Raw genomic sequence first — 10,101 nt, 5'->3', positions numbered from 1 at the left:
GGGAGAGTAAAACAGAAAGATATCAAGAAAGGGAACAAAAGAGTGAGGGAAGGAAAATAAACAACAGCAGAAACAAAGAGTAGCAACACTGGTTCATCTGAACGGTACCGTACAGACTGCAGGCTGAAGTTGTCCCCCCTCCTTCAGACCACCATCCCCCTTTTAGAGGAAAGGGAGTGAGCTGATGGAAGCTTGTATAACTGCATTTATAACAGTGGATGTGGAGACAGAGATATAATAAGCCAGGCACAGGAAAGGAACAAAAGGAGGAGGAAAGGAAGAAGCATAGAAAGAAAGATAAGCTATGGTTGAAGAAAGAGAGAGAAGATAGAGGAAACAAGTGGGCAGAAAGGCAGAGAAGAATAAGACAAAGATAGATAAAGCAAGGGAATATGTGAGACGAAACGAAGAACTAAGAATAAGAGGACAAACCAACACTAACTATGAAGGCGGAGTAATGACAACAGGGATGATGGAAAATCTTTAGCTTACCCGTTAAAATTCGTTTTCTTCAAAACGCCTTTCATAAAAAACTGCTATGGTTTCGATTTTAAGGGCTAACTATTGAATGCTTTATTTACAGCTAGCTAGATATATAGATATATGTACTTATTTATTTATTTATTTATTCATTTATTGGACGATATTGGTTATATGGGGTGCTACACGTATGATGATCCACTTCACTGAGCGATTTCTTGTATTATAGGGATCACTCAGTCACTCTTAAATTTCTTGAAATACTGATATCTGCAAAGAAACTGACTTTACATTTGTCATAAGAAACAACCTTTTTAGTATTACATGCCGTAAGGTGCACAGAACAAAATATCAATATGCTTGTTCTCCCTGTGGTTGCTGTCAACATAGTATGTAAACATTCTGACCAACCGCACCAGGCGAAAACGTTTACTCCAGTAAATAGTTCTTGAGTTAGTAATATGTACTGAAGTATAACTTGTTCTTGTTGGGGTTTGAAACCATCGGTGAACACATATTCCGATTAATACTGTAATTCGTTTATTCCTTTCAGAAGATGACGGATAGGTCCTTAGGATTGTGTTGTCTTTCAAACAGCTCGGGGGGCACGGTAGCACAGTGGTAGCGCGCCGGACTCGTAGTCGGGGGATTGCGAATTCGAGCCTCGCCCGGGCTGCCGTGCCGGGAGTGGTAGCTCGCTCCTGTAACCCTAGCGGGGCTATATAGTCCAATACAGGGCTTAGCTCAGGGGAACTCCATTTCTCCCATTTCAAACAGCTCTTTTAGCTTGCGCATAGTTATTTTGATTTGATAATATTTATTGTTGTAAAGGTGTACAGAGTACGTATACAACACAAGAGCGTGATGGATCTTGCCACACACACCCTTCAGCAAATACAATTTTATACCGTCAGTGGTTATAAAATCGTGAATTTAGGCACACGCCCTTTAGTAGGTATTAACTATAGTATATTCAAAATGTAAATGAATTTTTAAGGCATATTACATACAAGAGTGAGAAGTAATATCAGGGCAGCATAGACATACAGCATGACAACATTAGCCACAGGTGAAGATGCTGACATCGCACTGCCTTATCAGTGAGTCGTATGGAGTCGATGAGTGATTGCCAAAACACTCACCTACATGACACCACCCGCTCCTTCTGGCTTACTGTCTCTGAGCTTCACCACTAGCCTATTTAGTTTTTTAACTATTTTATACAAGCCCTTTGGTGGTACACACCAGTGTCTTTGGTTTTATTATCATTTCAGCCCCTAATGGAATTCATTATTTTTCTGTTCTCCAATGGAGAGTTCTCTCAATGACAAGAATTTTGAGTACCAGTTACTTCAGTTAATGCAGCACAGTCTCATATAGGTTAGGTTGGATTGGTTTGGTTAGGGTAGGTTAAAAAAAAAATAAAGTGAGGCTAGGGGCTTAAATGATAATTTTACTGCGTTTGCTTGCGCATTGTCTTGAGTGCTATATTTGTTAGAGTCAGTGGCTAGGCTGTGGAAGAGTAGCATGTGCGGCTATGATGTAGATATACAAGTATAGTACGTATAATATTGAGTAACGTAGCGAATGGAGCTGAGAAATGTAAGATAGATTGAAGAATAGCAGCCTTTTGTGTGGGTGACTATACATATAGTATATAAGTAGTACATTCAAGAACTGTGGTACAAAAACAGGGTGTTTATGGAGAATGGAAAGTGACAGCTTTTCATACTGGTATGATTAACCAGTATGAAAAGACTGACTAAGAGGGTGTATGTAGGTGAGGTGGAGGGAGGGAGAGGGAGGGGTAGACCGAGGATGAGGTGGAGGGATGGAGTTGAGAGGTATATGAGGGAGGGGGGGGTGAGTTGGGGGGAGGGGAGTCAAATGGTGGGTGACAGAGTGACTTGGAGGCGTTTTGTCTGCGGCCACCCTTTGCGGGATTAGGGCGTCGGGCTATAGATAGATAGATAGATAGATGATTAACCATGAGATTCTCTCAGTCAGCATAATAAGTTATAGAACACTGCAACCTCTCTGGTGGGGCAGATGACAACCTACCTCCTGTAAGGCAGCCAAGTTCTGGTTTATGCACTGTAACGTAAGAGTGTAGGTCAGTAAAGTGAGTCTGTAAGCCATTTACATTCCAGGTTGGAAAGGTATAAATGGATCTAACCACTGGGCTTCAGTTTCCCCATTAACTGTTTCATCCATGCCTCACAGTGCCATAGCTCCTTTTTCATTTCTCCTAGGTCTTGGCGCAATTCATCGAACCTCCCTTGAACAGGCTATTCAACCAGGGCACTGGGAGCTGCCGTAGTTTCTTCCCCTGCCCAAGTCCCCCCCCCTGCATTCAGCTGTCCACCCTCAGTCTCCTCTCTGCTGCCATGGCCTGGAGAACCAGAAGCATCAGATGCATCGCACACTGCTGCAGAATCCCCGTTTTCCATATTACACTTGACAAGGTAGTCCTCCTGTTGCTGCAGATGCTGCTCAACCTGGCAGAGTCTCTAGGATAGGTCCTACACGGCTGAGTGGAGATCCCTAATGACATCCCGTAGACTTGTCTTGCTGGCTGGAATCACCATATGGAGACCTACTTGCCAAGGATTCAGCAGAACAGACTGGTGACTGACTGTGCACAGGTGAAGTGGTGGTTATTGGCCCCAGCCGTGGAAAATTCAAGGCCTGTCGACATGCCTCCCAACCATTGGTCGAAGCCGGCAGTGATGGTTGTGCTACCTGGACTTGTGCTGCAGTGTGCCGTGGTGCCGGGGGCAACCCTGGTTTTGGGGAACACAAGGACAATTGGGTATTATGCTCCCCTCCACAGTTGCAGCACTGGGGTTTGAAGCATTCACCTCTCTTGGTTTTTTCCAGACAGGGGTACTACCATCGTGCCTCCCAGCACAAAATCAACACCAGTATGCTGCATTGCACTTCCACGCCAGATGCCCCCACCTGCTGCAGCAGCAGCAGAGGTCAGGCTCCGAAACAGCGTGCAGCCTTCCTGTTTCCCAGTGGCCTGATGAAAACCATCTCCAGTGTCTCCCCCTCCTTCAGAACAGTAAGCTGCAGCCTTGGATATTTGCTGACCATTCTTCTCTTCATCTACAGGCCATTTTCTGGAGCTGTAAGATCTTTCACCACCAGTAGACAGGAGCTTTATGAATAATAATCCTGGTCTGGGAATGGTTGGTAACAGCTTCCTAAACAATACCATTAAAACCATCACTAGTCAAATAATCCACAGCATGGCCACTTCTCATGTCACATACGGAGTTGACTTACATCCTTTGAACAGTACCTCAAATTCAGGAAACTGCTTAGCCTAAGAAATAGTCCACCTGGCTTTTTGCAAGCATGAGAGCTCACAATCCCAGATGAAATTTAGCTTCAGTCTGGCATCATGATTTTGCTCAAGTTCACCACATTCCATTTCAGGGTCAGCAGCTGATGCATCATTGTCCTCTCACGTGCGGAGGGGTTTACCTTGCATTGCAACACCACAGGTACTGCCGTCCGTATTCGTTTCTCGTCCTAGGGGTTTTTCCTACCCTACCACATCACTCTCCGAGGGCGAGAGACTATCACTGGCACCAGCCTGTTTCATGATGCTGTAGGTGTGATCAGAAGGGCGAGGCCCTTGGCGTTTACGGCAACAGCTGCATGTGGGCATTGTAGCACACACCTGCACCCCGCGGGCACCTGGCTGCCACTTGTGCACATACCAGTACAGTAGTTATTTATTTTATTTTTATTTATTTATTTATTTATTTATTTATTTATTTTTTTTTTTTGTGCAAGGAAGAAGGAATCAGAGGCCAGGAGCCTGCAGATTGTCCCCTCCAAGAAGAAACAAAAACGAATTCACGATCTGTTCAATTACACAAGTTGTTCAGGGTGCAGATAATTTTTTTTTTTTTTTTTTTTTTAATGTGACCGACTCTGGGCATAGGCTTCACAGCCTGCTTTCAAGGCCCAGTAGTTCTCCTACGTACCGTACACCTCAACATGTCACCACTTCGGTGCTAACACTGGTATATGAGTAACTTAAATGTTCTTGTGTTATCTTTGATGTGAGTTTCATGTAGGCCTAACTAAGTTATGACTTCACATCATTCTGCTGGTATGGTAACATGACCACAAGTCTAATGTAATGCCAGCTCATCTCATTTGTTCTTTTTTTTTTTTTTATTATTATATTTAAGGGGAATATTGGCATCCTTGGGAACTAACCATGAGCACCCTTCAGAGTTATCTGCATATCTTTCTGAAGGTTTAATAAGTGCAAATTCACCCAAAGCAAACCACACTAACCAAAAATAACAGTGAAAACCACTTCCTTTGTGCCATACCTAACTTAGGCATACTTAAGCAAATTTTAAAATGCTTGGGTAAAATTGTAGGGAACAATTTTCCTTCTGGACAGTAATACCCCATGGTTTTTTGAGGGCGTTCTCTGGCATCATCTCCCCAAGTTAGGGGGGGGCCTTCTCAATGACACTGTCGCTAATGAGCAGAATGTGGTACTTATAATTGTACATGAAATTTTACCGTGCTGATCCTACAGCCAGTGTATTTATTATAGACATATGGTTCTTTGTTGTCATCACATGCTTGTAAGCAAAAGAGCACCAATGCAAGTTGCCAGATCCATGTGTTGCATGTGTATCAGTTCCTTTCATGACAGGATAAATGAAATCAAGCTAAGTTAAGTTAGGGTGTGAGGCTAAGTTAAGTTAGGTTAGGGGTAATTTTTTACCAAGCCATAACACGAGATTCTGAAGATGAAATTATGTTTTTCCTTTTTTTACTTTTTTGTGAAAGTTTTTGACCTGGAAGTCTATTGCAAATCACTAGTTTCAGAGTTTTAAACCAGCTATCCCCACCCCTGAAAAAACTTGTTTTGGGGCTCATTTGGGTGGGTTTGGGGCTTGGTTTGGGAGGAAACCCAAGACTGGTAAACACTCCACATTGCTCTACACTTTAAAAGTACCCTGATATATTATACCCCTCCTAACGATGGGGTACCTAACCAATTACATCGTTAAACCAGGGTATGCCTGTACTTGAAACAGTCGCAAGTTTGAAAGATGGGACATGCAGCAATGCTATTGCATGTATAAGCACATGACAGATTAATTTGTCTATAGAGTCTGCGGCAGATGAGAAAAGTGTGGTAGGAGTGGTCATATGCGAGTACTGTACAGTATTATTAAATGATCAACTTCTCACAAACAAAAACATTGTTACAACCACAAAACACTCAGAATGGTATTAGCAGAAATCTGTTTAAAAAATGGTAGTGATTGGTAATCTTCTTTTGGTGGTACCCCTAAACTAAAACTTTATCCACTCTTGTCACAGTGCAGATAAAGGTAAACTGGTCTTATTTTACATCTGTCTATCTATATGTCTATTGCAAGATGCCTCAATCCCTTTAGGGACGGCCACAAACAAATCGCCTCTGTGACGCCCTGTCCAGTACCACTTAACTGCCTTGCTCCCAGCTCACACTCCCTTCTCTTATATACCTTTGCACTCCATCCCTCCATCTCATCCTTGGCCTCCCTCTCCCTCTCCTCCCCTCCACCTCACTTGCATACACTCTCCTCGTTAGAGTTTCGTTCTCCATCCTCTCCACATGGCCAAACCACCCCAATGTATTTCTCCTCTTTCTATCACATCCACATCCACACCACAGTACTCCTCCATTTCCTTATTTGTCAGTCTGTCTTGCCATGTAACTCCACATGCTCCTCTCAGATAACTCAGATCCACTGCTCTCACTCTTGACTTGTGTCCTTCCAACAAGGTCCAAGATGCACATCCAAACGTTAGAGTTGGTATCACAATACTGTCATGAAGTGACCTCTTTTACTTCCATGCTCACTTCCCTGTTCCTTATCACTGCCTTCAAAGAACCAGCAACCATTCTTCCCTGTTGTACCCTTTCAGGCATTTCACCCTCTAAATTTCCATCCTTACTCTCATACCCAAGTACATAAATGCACTCAATACCTTATTTTACATGTTATCCATGATTATGGCTGTCGGTGCTGCTGCCAACAGTGTTCCCAACCATTGACAAGATTCAGATGATCCACCACACAAGGTATAAACAACGTGGCATTATGGCCAAAGGGTCAGGGGCCAGTGATGTACAGCTGGGGAAAGTTCCACGTTATACACTCGCTCACCACTTCGAAATCGTAAATGTGAGACAAATGTTAAGCGAAGCAGTAGCCATCATTCATATATCTGGTACCTGTGTGTGAAGGATGGGGATGGAAGAGGGAGGGGTAGGCACTATCAGCTCCCCCATGCCTTCCTCCTCCCCTAACCTATCCCCTCCCACACAGTGGTATCAGACATTTGAGTGTCTGGCTACTGCTTCACTAGTCGTTTTCTCACACATAAAGGTCCGAACTGGCAGGCAGGTGTATAAGGCGGAACTTTCCCTGGGTGTACCAGAGCACTAGGCCCCAGTATTTCCCTCCTGTGACCTGATGGGCAATGATTGATTATGTGTGTGTGGATGAAAGGATGCGAAGATGTATAGTGGATGCAAGAGTTTATAGAGGTTGGGGGAGTGGACTTTCTGACCACTACTTGGTGGTGGCCAGAATTAAAGTTCAAGTAAGATGGAGGAATAGAAGAAGGGAAAGACGAGAGGAAGGAGTAGTTGCAAGGAGAGTGGAAAGGTTACAAGAGGATGAGAAAAAGGCAGAGTATAAGAGGGAAGTGGAGGAACGATTGGGCAAATATGAGTTGGAGCAGATGGGGGACGTGGAAGATGTGTGTAGAATATTTACAGAAGAAATATGTGCAGCATGTGATGTGGTGTGTGGAAGGAAGAGAAGACGGAGGGGGGTGCAAGGAACAGCGTGGTGGACTGAAGAGGTGAAACGGGCTGTGGCACAAAAGAAGAAAGCATACAATGAATGGATGAGAAATAGGGGCGTGGCAGAAGTTGAGAGGCGGAAGAGAGAGTTATATGTAGAAAGACAGAGAGAGGTGAAAAGATTAGTAAGAGAGAGTAAGAAGAGAGTGGATGAGGAATTTGGAAGGAATTTGAGTGTAAATTGGAGGGACTGTAAGAAAATGTTCTGGAGAGAGGTGAAAAGAGTAAGACAGGGTGGAAGTGAAGTTAGCAGGGGAGTGAAAGATAAAAATGGTAGATTACTAGTGGAGAAGGGAGAAAAAGTGAGCAGATGGAGAGAACAATTTAAGGAATTGTTGAACGTGGAGGATGGAAGTAATGCGAGTATAAGTGGCTGGGGAATGGCTGGGAGAAGGAGGGAGGTGAGAAGACAGGAAGAAATCAGTAGGATAGAAGTTGTGGAAGCAATGAAGAAAATTAAATCGGGGAAAGCCCCAGGAATTGATGGAGTGTGTGGTGAAATGCTGAAGCATGGGGGAGAGATAGTAGTAGAATGGATGTGGAAGATGTGCAGATTGGCCTGGGAGGAAGGTAGAGTCCCGGAGGATTGGAAGTCAGGTATAATTATTCCCTTATACAAAGGAAAAGGGGAAAAAGAAGTGTGTGGTAATCATAGGGGCATTTGTCTTCTTAGTATAATAGGAAAAGTGTATGGTAGGATACTTATTGACAGAGTTAGAGAAAGAACAGAGAAATTAGTTGGAGAAGAACAGGGAGGCTTTAGGAAGGGAAGAGGTTGTGTAGATCAGATATTCATTCTTAGATCTTTAGTGGAAAAGTTTCTAGAGAAGGGAAAGAAGTTGTATGCGGCTTTCATGGATTTGGAGAAAGCATATGACAGGGTGGATAGACTAGGATTGTGGAAAGTGTTAAGAATATATGGAGTAGATGGGAAGTTGTTGAATGCTGTGAAGAGTATGTACGATGGTGCGAAGGCTGCAGTGCGCGTGGATGGTGAACTAAGTGAATTTTTCTCTTTGAAAGTTGGGTTGAAACAGGGATGTGTCATGTCTCCATGGTTGTTCAATCTATACATGGATGGGGTAATAAAAGAGGTACAAGGTAGGGTAGTGGATGTTGGAGTGGCCCTGGTGAGAGAGGATAGTGTTTGGAAACTCCCTGTACTGTTGTTTGCAGATGATACTGTGTTGTTGAGTGAAGACGAAGGGGAGCTGCAAGGCTTGGTGGATGAGTTTGAGAGAGTGTGTAAGAAACGGAATCTAAAGGTGAATGTAGGGAAGAGTAAAGTGATGGTCTTTGAGAGAGGTGAAGTCAGTGAATGTACAGCGAGGTTGGATGGTGAGGAATTGGAAAATGTGAGTACGTTTAAGTACTTGGGTAGTGTGATGAGTAAGGATGGAGGTTTGGAGGGTGAAGTGCTTGAAAGGGTACAGCAGGGAAGACAGGTTGCTGGTTCTTTGAAAGCAGTGATAAGAAACAGGGAAGTGAGCATGGAAGTGAAAAAGTTACTACATGACAGTATTGTGATACCAACTCTAACGTACGGAAGTGAAGCTTGGACGTTGTTGGAAGGACACAAGTCGAGAGTGAGAGCCGTGGAAATGAGTTATTTAAGAGGAGCCTGTGGAGTCACATGGAGAGACAGGCTGACGAATGAGGATATAAAGGAGCGTTGTGGTGTTGATGTGGATGTGATAGGAAGCGTTATGAGGAACACACTGAGGTGGTTTGGCCATGTGGAGAGGATGGAGGGTGAAAGACTGACGAAGAGAGTGTATGTGAGTGAGGTGGAGGGGGAAAGAGGGAGGGGGAGGCCGAGGATGAGATGGAGAGATGGGGTGGAGAGGTATATGAGAGAGGGGGGTGTGAGTTGGGAGCAGGGGAGTGAAATGGCAGGGGACAGGGCGACTTGGAGGCGATTTGTTTGTGGCCACCCTAAACGGGATTGAGGCGTCTGGCAATAGATAGATAGATAGACCTGATGGGCTAAATACAGTACAGTCCCTCATATAAGAACTAACCAGTCAGAAAACCTGTATTCATGTCTTTGTTCCTGCCATTCATCTTGTACTATCATAGTTGTATGTTCTTATTGAGCTATTCTTGGCACCCAGGTTAATTCATGAAAATGAACAGATGTACATTATTTTTTAGTAGGCATCTGTGTTATCTAGAAGAGTATAGGTAAATTGATTTTGAATTTCAGAAAATTTTTGAAATAAGGTATTAGGTCACTTAAGGCTTGATTTGCATGAGACTGATGTAGGTGAAGTTAAGTAGAGTCACTGTAGTTTGTGTAAACCTAATAAATATTTTCTTTTGGAACAGACCTGGAGGAAGCCAGTAAGGAGGTTTAATTCAAGGAGGTTAGATATACTGGAGAGGCCATGATGTCACCTTTGAAGCCATTGTCAAGTCTACATATGCCTGGCACCTGCCATGAATCACATTTCGTCTGTAATTTACAGCAGAGCTAATTTTCTCGTATCTTTTCCAGTATGCCAGCCTGCTCAGTTTGTGGGTGTACTGAGAGGGATAAGATTGATTCTCTAATCCTCTTGGTGAGTTTTGAAGTTACAGGTACGGGTATGTTAAATAGAAGTCAGTTAAATAAGGATATTATATTTGGCCACAGGGTCTCCCTTACATTTGGTGTTGATGGTTCCTTACACAGTACTGTGTTGGCCAATAGACCAGCCTACTCAGCTTATGGG

The 10,101-nt window shown here is 43.6% G+C and overlaps 1 long non-coding RNA gene across 1 annotated transcript; it reads left to right on the top strand.

Moving 5' to 3' along the window:
• Positions 1–882: 882 nt before the first annotated feature.
• Positions 883–9,825, top strand: LOC145410982 (uncharacterized). Its single transcript, XR_013899354.1, has 3 exons — positions 883–932; positions 3,361–3,547; positions 9,716–9,825. It is a non-coding gene; the product is annotated as an uncharacterized LOC145410982 (long non-coding RNA).
• Positions 9,826–10,101: the final 276 nt, after the last annotated feature.

The sequence above is a fragment of the Coenobita brevimanus genome, chromosome 87 (assembly GCF_032717465.1).
Source record: "Coenobita brevimanus isolate Jiangsu-jjx chromosome 87, ASM3271746v2, whole genome shotgun sequence".
NCBI classification, from domain to species: Eukaryota; Metazoa; Arthropoda; class Malacostraca; order Decapoda; family Coenobitidae; genus Coenobita; species Coenobita brevimanus.
The sequence above is the reverse complement of the archived record's forward strand: the minus strand, read 5'-3'. Positions and strand labels throughout refer to the sequence as shown.